The following is a 13,356-nucleotide window of genomic DNA, read 5'->3' as shown; positions in this document are numbered from 1 at the left end:
CCTTGGGCCATCTTAGCCAAGAGACCCAAGAACCATTCCTTTTGTGGCAGCCATAAAAGCTAAGCCACCAGATGTGTGTATGAGGTCTTTCCAAGGAGATACTAGCAACTTGGAGTGGGTTAGAGGGAGATGGCAAAGCAGGTGTCCACAGGCTACCTTCTCTCCTGGGAGGATCACAGTCAGCCTCTAGATGTGTGCTATATTAGAAGCCAGATCCCCAGGCAGCAGCTTTTAAAGTATGTACAAAAACCTTTTTCAGGGAAAGACTGGGTAATGGGCATTATTGTTTGTTCCCTTGTCCCTGAGCCTGAGGGGGATAGCTGGTCAAGAACTGTTTTTTGTTTGTTTGCCCCAGTCCTGTGGGATTTGCTAATGCAAAACCTGTTGACTGTTAGAGCCAGGGGGTAGGCTGGTGCCTTGGGCAATAGCTGCAAAACCTGGGGTGCCAGAAGTGTGTACAAGTTCCTTCCAAGGAGATATTGGTTACTTAGAGTGAGTTTTAGTGAAAAGGTAGAGGTGGTGTTTGCTGGCTTCCTTGTCTCCAGGAAGGATCATAACCCGCAGATTATTGTTAAATTAGAAACCTAACCCTTGGGCAGTAGCTTTTAAACTATGCAAAAAGGCCTCCTTCAGGGAAATGCTGGGAGATAGGCATTTTTTTGGTCTGCTTCCTCTGTGCTGAGTGCTGGGAGAATAGTCTCAGTAAACCTTTTAAGAACTATGTAGTTACTTGTTCTAGTATAGTGTATCTTGTGGACCTAGACCCATTGGCTTTCAGAGCTAGGTGTTTTGTGAGGGGGGTGACAGCAGCTGGGGGTGGGGATGGGGGCTTATCCTTCAAGTAGGCATCTTAAAAGTTGGAGCTCTAAATGTGGGGTCCAAAACCTTGGCTCCATAGAGAGAAGCTGGTGTGATTGGGAGTTTCTTTCCAATTGTATGGGGTTTTGCAGGGTTTGTGGCAGGACCCTGTCTCAGCCTTTTCTACCCATTTTGATGTGGGTGAGGGTATTTTCTCATTCATCTGATGTGTACAATCCACTTAGCTAGTTTCTGGATTTCTTTCAGAGGGAATGGCTCTGTATGTTGCTGTATATGATAGCTCTGATTCAGTAGATCTATGGGAGGAGGTGAGTTTAGGAGGCATTCATGTTACCATCTTGGACCAGAACTGTCTCTTTAAATTTTTTTTAGGTCTAGGTTTTTATTTTGTTTCAGAGTGTTGAGAAATAAAGATCTGGTAAAGCTTTTTATGTGGGCCTGGAAGGCATGATGTTTAAAAAAATGAATGTGTCAGTAGTACGTAGGATGGAGGCTGAATATAGAATCAGATTTGCGTAGATATTGTTCCAGTGACATGAATTACTAAGGATCTGGAAAAGATTAGTAGCAATGAAATAATAAAGCTGAATATCAAGAAAAGTGAAGTTATTGGCTATCCTAGTGATGAGTTTTTGGGGTGATGGTGGGGTGGTCCGGAGCCGATGGCCAATAAAGAATTATTCAGTGCAAAAAGGTGATTTTATTAAAGCACGGGTGCGGGGGGGGGGGGGGGGGGCAGGACCTGTGGGCAGAAAGAGCTGCACTGGGGATGGGAAGAGTGGCTCCTTTTATACTATGAAATTGGGGAGGTAAAGTCAAATGGGAGGCCTCCACAGGGACTTTGATATGCTAGGGAGGACTCCTAAGATACCTGAGGCCTTCCTATTGTCAAGCTAAGGTTCTTTTTCCGTCTAGCAAAGCATTAACATTAAGACAGCAGGGAGTTCCTCTAGAAAAGTTCTACTCTGCCTTCCTCAATTATCTGTCAATGGGATGTAGGTTATAAGGAAATTTAATTTTACCTGCCATTTCCTTCTTGCCACCTCTATGGAGAGGTGATATTGGGACACCAGGAAACTGAGTCTATGGGTTTCTGGAGGTTAGGCTATTGATAAATTTGCCTTTTTCTTGTAGTTTACTAAGATATTTTCAACTGATGGAGACTCCTGTCCTGTATGACTATGATCTCTATCAGCCATTTGTTTCCTTTCCTTTCCTTTGTCCTTGGGCAGCCAGAAGTGGCTGAGGAATATCACACACCGAGTGGGGGAGGGTGCTAACTTATATTTTGCCCCTCAGCCTGCCTCAATCTCCCTCATTACTGGGGTTAAAAATTATGGTAATGGCCTTTTAATTGATGTCTATTTCCTAGTTTCTCTACTGTTTCTCTCATCTCTCTTAGGCTGCAATAGTCTAATTTCACTTAGGACAAGCAAAATCTAATTTAATATTTCTGAAGCCCAGTATATATCAGAGAATATGTTCAGCATTTCATGTATAGTTGTTCATGAAGAGGCTTGTGCAATGGGGAATACAGCATGGAATTGGGGCAAAAATCATCTTAAAGTGACTGAATCCAGATCAAATTCTCGAGGGCTGGCAAGCGTCAGCATCTTCAATTCTCTGGCTATGGTTGGCCCAGAATTGGTGAGGTCAAAGGAGTTTAGATTCTGCAAAGAGAACTTAGGACTGTGCTTCAGGTTATCTTCATTTTCAAATATGATTAGGCCATCTCCTGGCCTGATAGTGGGTGTTATTCTTACATTCTTTCAGGAAATGGCCAGGGGGCTAAAAGGACTTTTCTTTTGTCTGGAAAGCAATGTCTGTGTTTCTTTATCCAGAGAGCACTAACTCTTTCAGCTTACAATGTGTCTAATTTAATGCTTACAACAGTCCTGAGATAGAAGGCATTGTCTCAAATCAAAGATGAAGGAACTCAGCCCATAGAAGATTATTAAGATTAAGGAAATGGACAAATGGATTCAGAATTGAAACCAGATAGTCAGGTTTTAATGTCTAATTCATTTCATTATTCCATGAGGCTTTTAAAAACTATTTTTTTAAACACAACTTCTTTCCAACAATCTAACCATTTTGAGATAGGGAAATTGAAGGACTCCGTAAAAATCTGCTTTTTATCTCCTTTCCTGCTCTGTTCTTGCTTGGACCTGCATTCCCACTTTACATGTGCCTCATAATGCGAATAGTATATGTCCTCCTTGTTAGGTGACAAGGAATTAATGGTTTCTTTAGAATAGATAACATCTAAGGGAGGACCAAGTGATTATGACCAGACAAAGCCATCCTGTGCTCATTCCAGATCACTGGAGCTGGACATCACTATGCCCAAACCACCCGGCTTTCCTTTCCAGGTCCCCCAACCACTCTGTATCTTCACTCTCTTTATACCTTCAAAAAACTCTACTCTCACCTCTTGCTGACTTCTGTTTGATTTGTATGCTGTGCTATTTGATTTCTCTCCTGTGCCTATCCAGGAACCCTCTTGGCTGGACCTGTGGAACCTTCTATGGGTCCTCAGACTGGGCCTGCCTATATCAATACGATCCAGCAATTCCACTTCTGGGTATTAATCTGAAGGAAAGAAAAACACTAACTTAAAAAGATACCTGCAACCCTCATGTTCATTGCATCATTATTTACAGTAGCCAAGACCTAGAAGCAACCCTACGAGTCCACTGATGGATGAATAGATCAAAGAAAATGTGATATAGGGCACCTGGCTGGCTCAGTTGGTTTCTGCTCAGATCACGATCTCACTGTTCATGAGTACGAGCCCCAAATCGGGCTCTGCACTCACAGTGCAGAACCTACTTGGGATTCACTCCCTCTTTCACTACCCTCCCCTTCAAAAATAAATAAACATTAAAAGAAAAGAAAATATGATATAAAGAAATAAATACACACACACAAACACAATCACACTATTGAATATTATTCAGTCATAAACAAGAAGGAAATCCTTCCATTTGTGACAATATGAGTAGACCTTGAGGGAATCATGCTTTGTGAAATAAGTCAGACAGAGAAAGACAAATACCTTATGATCTCACTATATATGGAATTAAAAAAAAGAACTCATAGATACAAAGAAAAGACTATCGATTGGTAATTGCCAAAGGAGAGGATTGGGAGAAGGCAAAATGGGTGAAAGGTGAAAGAGCAATATGTAAACTTCCAGTTATAAAATAAATAAGTCGTGGGAATGTAATATACAACATGGTGACTATAGTTCATAATATTGTAATGCATGTTTGAAAGTTGTTAAAGGAATGACTTTTAAAATTCCTGATGAGGGACCATAAGGCAAACTGAGGGCCAAGCATAAACTAGCACAATCCCCATGTGTGATATTCCTCAGGTACTCCCAAGTACTCCGGCTGCCCAAGAACAAAGAAAAGAACAAAAACAAATGGTTAAACTGATGGAGTCTTCCTGCAGTTTACAAATATCTCATCAATAGCCTAATGGAACTCCCTACCATCTTAATAATGCTTTGCTAGAGGGAAAAACAACCTCAGCTTGGCAATACCTAGGCCTTCACTAATCTGTAAATCCTTTTTAGCTTATGGAAATCTCTTTAAGAAACTTTCTCTTGACTTTACCTCCCCCAGCTCCACAGTATATAAGCAGTCACTCTGCACAATCCCAGGGCACCTCTTCCTGCCCACAGGTCCTGTCCCTGTGCTTTAATATAATTACCTTTTTGCACCAAAGATGACTTCAAAAATTCTTTCTTGGCCATCAGCTCTGAAACCCCACCATCACCCTAAAACCCATCAGTTCCCATTACAAGGAAAAAAATGTATAACTACGTATGGTGATAGATGTTAAATAGACTTATTGTGGTGATCATTTTGCAATATATACAAATATTGAATCATTCTGTTGTATGTACCTCTAAAACTAATATAATGTTATATGGCAATTATACCTCAATTGAAAAAAAAAAAGAAAAAAACTTAAAATATATTCCCTATTTGGTCAAATTATGCTGTTGTAGATAAACTATAACCATGACCTTTACCAAGTTACTCTCTAATCTCTGTGGTTTTCCACTTTGGGGCATTAATGGCAGCCCTCATAGGTGTAAGAACACCAATCACTGAGGTGTTAGAGCATTTCATACCTGGGAAGGTTCACTTCTTTCACAGAGGTGTAGGTTGACCTTGTCCTGGGGATTGGTTTTAGAATGTTTGGTGGTTGTTTTTTTTTTGTTTTTGTTTTTGTTTTTCAAGAGAACAGGGCCATGAGCCAAAGATGCTAAGCTTTGTTCATTATTAAACAAAAGTTGGAACCGTGAGATCATGACCTGAACTGAAGTCAGACGCTTAACTGGCTGAGTCACCCAGGCGCCCCTTAGCATAATGTTTTGAGATTTATTTTTACTGCTGCATATATCAATAATTTGTTTCTTTTATTAATGGATAGTGTTCTGTTGTATGGGTATACCACATTTTATCCACTAATTTGCTGATAGATATTAGATTATTTTTGATTATCAAAAATCAGATTTCTATGAATATTTATGTACATATCTTTGTGTGGACATACGTTTTCATTCCTTTTGAGTAATTACCTAAGAAGGAAATAGTTGAGTTGTGTGGTAGCTGTATCTTTAACTCTTTAAGAAACTGCCAATGTTCTGGTCATTTTGCCATTTTACATTCTCACTAGCAGTATATGAAAGTTCCAAATGTTTCATTCATGCATTTGTTGTTAGTCTTTTAAATTTTGGCTATTCTAATGGTGAGTAGTCCCCCTACTCATTGTCATTTTAATTTTCATATCCCTGATGGCTAATGATGTTAAGCATTTTTTCATGTGCTTATTGGCTGTTTATGTATCTTTAGTGAAGTGTCTGTTCAAATCTTTTGCTTATTTGTTTATTGGATTGCTTATTTTCTTATTGAGTTTGAAACTTCTAAATATATTCTAACTGTAGGTCCTTTGTTTTAAATGTGTTTGCAAATGTTTCTTGGAAATTTGTGGATTTTCTTTTTAATCTCTTTCAAATCTCTTAATTTTCATAAGGTTCAATTTACTATTATTTTTTCCTTTATTAATCATAGTTTGGGTTTTTTACACATATATATCATAATTTTTCTTTCATGTTTTCTTTTAGCAATGGTTACAGTCTTATTTGTTTAAAAGGTTATTTTTTTTCTGTTGAATTAACTATACTATTGTCAAAAATTAGTTGTCTATATTTATGTTATTGAGTGAATAGTCTCTTAAGTTTGACCTTCTTGATGATTTCATCTTTATCATTATGAAATATATGCATTTATCACTGATATTTTTTATTCTTATATTTTCTTTGCTTTTCATATATTAATATAGCCACTGCAGTTCTTCTTGTTGACATTTGTATTTTGTAACTGATTGTATCCCTGTATTTTAACCTACTTCTGTGCACATATACACAAAACTGGTGTTTATATTATACTTAGTTTGTTTTTATATTACAATTATAGAAATAGGAAATATCATAGGAAAAGATAGGTAGGATTCAGTGGGCAGAAAGGGAAGGATTAGGACCTGAGATCCCTGGGTGGGGAAAAACTCATATTTTGGAACAATGCTGGCAGGGTCTGAGCACAGCAAACCCTCTCGGGCTAAAGATTCCTCATAAGAATGCAACAGACACCACCTACTCCCCCTCAGGTTCCCCTCAGGAATTTGACTAAAGACCTGACTAAAAATAAGAAGTAAACCATAAAACATGTGGAGATATATGTCCAGAGAAAGGTCTGGACATAGACCACCCCTCATACAATGGAAACACAAGCCAATCAGGAATGGACAACCCAACACCTATCAAGCCAATAAGGGTAGAACCTGAGAAGGAACAAGGGGGAGGGAAAGGGGAAGGGCTGACCAGAACCTTATAAAACAAAGGCTCTTGCTTATAGTCCATGGGGCATTCACTTTCGAATGTCCCCTCTCTGTAAAGAGAGCTTTCCTACTGTTCTTACTTTCTAATCTCATACTCCAATAAACTTTTGCCTGCTGCTCATTTTGTGTCTGTTTCTTCATTCTTCGAAGGGGCAAGACAATGAGTCCCAGGTATTGAGGTAAAAAATCCTGCAACACAAATACTTGGATCTTGCTTTCATATCACCATAGGCATTTGTAGGATTTACAGTTTGCATCTTTAACTTATCACTATATACCTCCATGTGAGAATATGTTAATTACATTTGAATAAAAAAGAGTATACATGTTTACTATAAGAATCTCTTAATAGTATGCTTCTGTTTCACCCTCTTATCCTTCATATTTTTGTTATGTATTTTACTTCTTTATATCTTGTGAGCAACAAAATGTAGTATTTTTGTTTTTCATTAAGCCATCTGTTATATTTCAAAGAATTATAAAATGAGAAAATAAGTCTATGACACTTATAAATTTATTTATTATTTTTAGCACTTTTAATTTTTTTTTTCGAGGTCCAAATTTCTATCAGGAGTCGTTTTCCTTTTGCCTGTAAAGCTGCATTCATGATTTATTGTAGTGTTAGTGCTCTGGCAACAAATATCCTAGCTTTCATTTGCCTGAAAAATCTCTATTTTATCTTTATTTTTAAGGAATATTTTTTTGGCTACACAATTCTAGTTTTCAGTTTTCTTTTTTTTTTTCCCTTCTGATTTACATAATTTCTAATAGAAAATTTGTAGTGATTCTTAATTCTAATCACTCTTTGAAACAGTATGATTTTTATCCTTCTGATTTTAGGACTCTATTATTACCACTGGTTTCTAGCAGTTTGATTGTGATATGTCCTGGTGTGAATAATTTTGTGTATTCTAGTTGAGCTTCATTGGGCTATCGGATCTGTCGGTTTATAGTTTTCAAAATATTTAGAAAATTACTGTTATTATTACTTACTCAAATACTTTTCTGTCCTCTTCTCCCCCACACCGATACATGAACAAATCTTATGAGATGCCACTTACGTGAATGTTAGACCACTTGATGTTTTCCAGTTGGTCACTGAGGCTCTGTCCATTTTTTTCTGTCCTTGTTTCAGTTTTGTTAGTTTCTATTGTTATGCCTTCAACTTCACTAATCTTTTCTTTCTTCTGCATTGTTTAATCTACCTTTTATTCCATTCTGGAATCCTCTATTATTGATATTTGGTTTTCATTCTTTCATTTTAAAATATTTTCCATTTTTTCATAAAATTTATTTTTTCTTTTAAAACTTCAAGTATATTCTGCTAATCCTTTACTTTCAGTTTGGGATCTGGTTCTACTGACTGATTATTTTTCTGGTGAAAAATTGCCTTTTCCTGTTTCTTACTATGTCTACCAATTTTTGATTTGGTGCTGTATAATTTGTTTGGCATACAGCTCCTTAGTCATAATTTTCCTGATTACAATTATGACTGGCAGAAAAACCACGTCAATATTTTTATTTTAAAATTGTACATTCACCTAACAATCATTTATTTAACATCTACAATATGTAAGACACTAAGCTAGAATCAGCTAGTCCTTGATGGAGTCCCTCATTACTACTTACCATACATACATGCAATATTGGTAGTCTTGGTGAATACATTCCAAGAGAAATATGTAGACAGTACTGACAGATTTATAACAAAACAGAATATACTCTGATAATACACTTTCTGAAAGGAAATGCTTTTTAGGCTTTCAAATAGTTATAGCAGGTAGAGAGCTATAGGATAGATTATGCCTGAAGAAAATGTTTATTCTTTTTACTATTTCTGCACAGTGGATTTTTACATTTCTTGCAAATTTGTTTTGTTTATATGTTTGCAAACAAGCAAAATAACCTTGCTGATACCACACAGAAAATGCCTATAAAACAATGGAATATATACATTTATTTTTAATAATAGAAATATAAATTATTTTGGTTATAAAAATGTTTTGGGGAATTCTTCACTGCTAAAGAAAAACCAGAAATGAAATATTTCCAAATATTTGAGGGAAAATAAAGCTACCTATGACAGCATATTTAGGCTGTATGTGTTTGCTATTGTTGTGTTGTAAGGGTTGGGGATGGAGGAGGCTAATTTATTATGTCCCCTTTTTTCAGGTGTCAAATAAATTGAGGCTAGACCATGAAGTCAGATTGGGATAAGAATATAGCTTTAGCAATGATAAAACTTGATTGGAGAATGTGGGGTGGACTGGTGGTGAGAATTGGTATGCACTATGGCCTGTCCTGTCACAGACAGTAGAGCAGCTAGAGAGTTTCTAGTACCACTGCAGGCTGGGGAAGCCCTTCCACTGTGAGCTAATCAAATGTAGGGGAGTGGGTGAGGAGGGAAAGGCAAGTTTCTTGTAGAACCAAGGGGCATGGTCCAGTATTAATGGTGTTCATTTTCCAATCTTATGGCATACTTCTTTTGTGGGAAGAAATGAATAACTGGTGGGAAGATAAAAGCTTCTTCCCAAAAGCTTCATCAAGACAGTGGAAGACTGAGGGGAGTAGAAGCAAATGTTTTCCCTTACAATGGCCATTTTGTTAAAGCCAATAGGCCGACCTTAGGTTCTGCTTGTTTATTGTCGACCACAGTGTGTTGTGATCTATAGAGAAAGACAAATGACTATTCACAAAAAGTATAGTGAAAATGTCCTGGACAACTCAAGTTAGTAACTTAGGCTTTAATGATTAAAAGCTTGAATATTTCATGTGGTTCGAGTTTTCTAAAAAAAATCAAATTACAAGGATAATTGCTTGATTATTTGCTGTATTTCCCTAAATCAATAAAATAAACAAGAGCGAAATTTTTTCTACCATGTTTATAATTAAGACTTATTATTTCTTTCTTTTTTAAAATTCTGTTTTAACTTTATTTATTTATTTTTGAGAGAGAGACAGAGACAGTGAGCAGGGGAGGGGCACAGAGAGAGGGAGAGAGAATCCTAAGCAGATTCCATGCCATCAGTTGTGCGCCAGATGTGGGGCTTGAACTCACGAACTGTGAGGTCATGACCTGAGCCGAAACCAAGAGTCGGAGGCTTAATGGATTGAGCCACCTAGGCGCACCAAGACTTATTTCTAATTGTAAACTTAAAGTCACATTATTATTTTAATATATTATATCTGTATTCAGTTTATATTTAATTGTATATTAATTTATGTATATATTTATATTATATTATTCTTTATTTTATTTTATTTATTTATTTTTTTAATTTATTTATTTTTGAGACAGAGAGAGACAGAGCATGAACGGGGGAGGGGCCAAGAGAGAGGGAGACACAGAATTGGAAGCAGGCTCCAGGCTCTGGGCCATCAGCCCAGAGCCCAACGCGGGGCTGGAACTCACGGACAGTGAGATCGTGACCTGAGCTGAAGTCGGACGCTTAACCCACTGAGCCACCCAGGCCCCCCTATTATTTATTTTATAATTGGTCTATGGGAAAGAAAGAAATATTATTAATTTAAAACCTAGTAACAACTCAAGATTAAAAAACAATTAATTGACATGGCTTAGAGATTGATGGTCACATTCCTCAAGAGATAACATGAACTATTTAGAGTTCAGAGGACTATAGGTCAAAGACTTAAAATAACATTGAAACCCATTTTCATTACAGAAATAAAAGAGGAAAGTCATGAGTGTAGTAAAGATCTAAATCTCTCAACCAGATCTTTTTTCTGTAACATGGTTCTGGAGATATATATATATATCGGATATATATATCTATATATCTGATATATATAGATATATATAGATATATAGATATATATGTCTCTGAGAGATTGAAGAAAAAGTGTGTACACTTTTTCTTCAATCTCTCAGCCTTTGGTTTAAATGATTCTAAGTTGCCACAGTGCCCAGATCTGTGCCTCAATAAAATAAACTTATCAAAAAAACTCTCTCTTTGAAAAAATTTTTCCAATAAGTTAATTGATTACAGGCTCTCCAGATCTGATATTGCCAACACTTACTAGTCTACCATGAATCATATATATGGCTAATGGAAAAGGACTATAGTTTGGGTGATAGTTTCCACATTCAATGATTTTAATTATAGTTACATTATGACTACAGAGCACATTACCTTCAAAATTAACTTTCTCCAAAGCTTCTTCAATCATCTTCAAACTCCATGACGTTTCTTCATTATGTCATCTTAGTAGTACACAATCAGTATTTGTATATTGTTTTGATCTTTCTTAACATCACAAAGAAGAAAAATCGCAACCATGTGCCTTTCTTTCCCCAGTTAGGTAACATTTGAGAGCACAGGTTACTTTTTCTTCCTGTTTTAAATCCCTTATAACAATCTAGTCCAGAAATAGAAATTAGTGTGATGAAGTTCTTTGTCATGTTCGATACCAACCTAAATCTGTGGGCAGATTTATTTGGTATGTTGATTTCCATGTGATGAACGTTCTTAGGGTATATCCAAATATCGAATATATCAAATCCTTTTGGCAATTACACATTATATATACTTAATATAGAGTCATGATTTGCAAACCACTGTGCTAGGCATTGGGGAGTAATAAATAAAGGTTAACATAAAGATGGTGCTCTCTACTTTAAAGTGAGATTAATTGAAAAGGGGTTGGGGGTATGGCAAAGCATACAGACTGAGAAGCAGTCTTATTTAATTTACCTTAAATAAGAACAAGGCCAGTCCTTGCACTGGAGAACCAGCAATGGTCCAGGCCAATTCCATTGCCCCCGGATATCTATAGCAGCACCTATTTTTTCTACCATTATTATTCCAATCTTTTAGGACATTAAAATTTTTCCTCTTTATAAAATCCTTTTTAGAACAGAAATAGTCCTTGAAGGATCACATTTAAATTATTGCTAGCTAATTTTAGTGATCTGGCAAAATTTTGGAAAGAATTAATTGGATGCTCAGAATAAAAATGGAGACCAAAACAGATTTTCAGTGGAGTTGACAAGGACACTAGAGAACAGGTAAAAGTGCCAATTCATTTGTGATGTATTTCAGTGTTCTGTGAGGAAGAAAATGACAACAACCAAAAATAAATGATGGTGTTACCGTATAAAGAGAATAATTAAAATGCTGTTTTAGAGGTGTCGTTTTTATCAAGGAGAGATGTTTGTTTGCAATATGCCATAAAGTGAAAAAAGGATTTTTTTTGAAGTGCTACAATATGAATATTTACTTTGTTGAAATACATATATGAATAGAAAAAATTGAAAATATATAGACCAAAAAATGTGTTAACCCTGAACAGTTGGATGAATTTATGGTTAATGTTTTAATATTTTTCTTCCAATATTTGGAGCAAGTATTACTCTGTACTTTTTCTACCATTTTTAACTTTTTAATTGATATACAATAAAGGTATATAAATGTGTGCAAATCATAAATCAACAACTTGATGCCTTTTCACAAATCGAGTATGCCAGTGAACACAGTACCCAAATCAAGAAACAGAACATTATCAAATATCTCAAGAGTAGCCTATTTCCTTCCACCTCCTTCCATTTACTGCCTTGTAATAATTTTCTTAAAGCTATTAACTTCAATCTTGGGTAGAGGTCTGTATGAACATACAGTATTATGTTAACGCACATACAACTTGCCAAATTCTTTTTGTGGTTAATACATGTTGGGTACACAAAGTTTCAGATGTTTAACTGAATCAGTATTTGTGAATGTACTTGTAGACCCAAACTACATCACGCAAATGCCAGTAATTATTATTTTATACTTCTCTGACCTGAGAAGCAAAGACATAAACTGACTTGCTTATAATTTTCCTTCCCATTTTTTTAGTTAACTAATATTTATTTCACACAATTTGAGGTTGATCATGTAGGTAACAGGATCTAATGGAATACAATTCAAGGCTCCTGATGTGATGCCTTTTTCCTATTCCAACACAAGGACTGGAGATTTGGCCATTTTTGTCAAAGTGGATGACTAGTTTGGAAAGATTACAGTTTAGATTGGATGCTCTTTCCTTAAAGAATCTGTGCTTGTCAGCTTCCCAAACTGGTCAAATCAGTGACCAAATCCCCATGAGACTGCACACATGTAAATGATATTTGTAAAGTCTCTCGGAGTTAATGAATGTGAAATTTATAGCAGCCTCTCAGTTGGGGAACTAGCCTTCTGGATGGATGTCAGTTTTAACCCAGTAATTACTTCTCCGGATTTCTCTCAATTCCTCTAAGACCAGAGTATTTTCACAACTGGAAGACATCCATCTATTATTTGAAATCATGATTCTCAAATTTTGAATTAATAAAGTATAACCAAAGTAAATTATGCTAATTTTGAAAATGTATTAAATTATCATATATGGTAAACATAAAGGAAGCTAGTTATGAGAATATTTAAGATATTGACCAACAGCTAAATAAGTGTATCCTTTTACTTCTTTCTTTAGTAACAGTTTATATTAACTGACAAATTGTGAAGCCAGCTTGTATCAAAGAAGAATGCTTCTACAAAATGTAGGAGGTTTTGAAAAGAATGAAATAGTTCTGTATATACCAATAGGGAAGATCTTTACAATATATCACTATTTAAAAAAAAA

This window comes from Panthera pardus, unplaced genomic scaffold (genome assembly GCF_024362965.1).
Source record: "Panthera pardus isolate Hobbes unplaced genomic scaffold, ASM2436296v1 HiC_scaffold_1, whole genome shotgun sequence".
Lineage (NCBI taxonomy): Eukaryota > Metazoa > Chordata > Mammalia > Carnivora > Felidae > Panthera > Panthera pardus.
Note: the sequence above shows the minus strand (reverse complement) of the source record.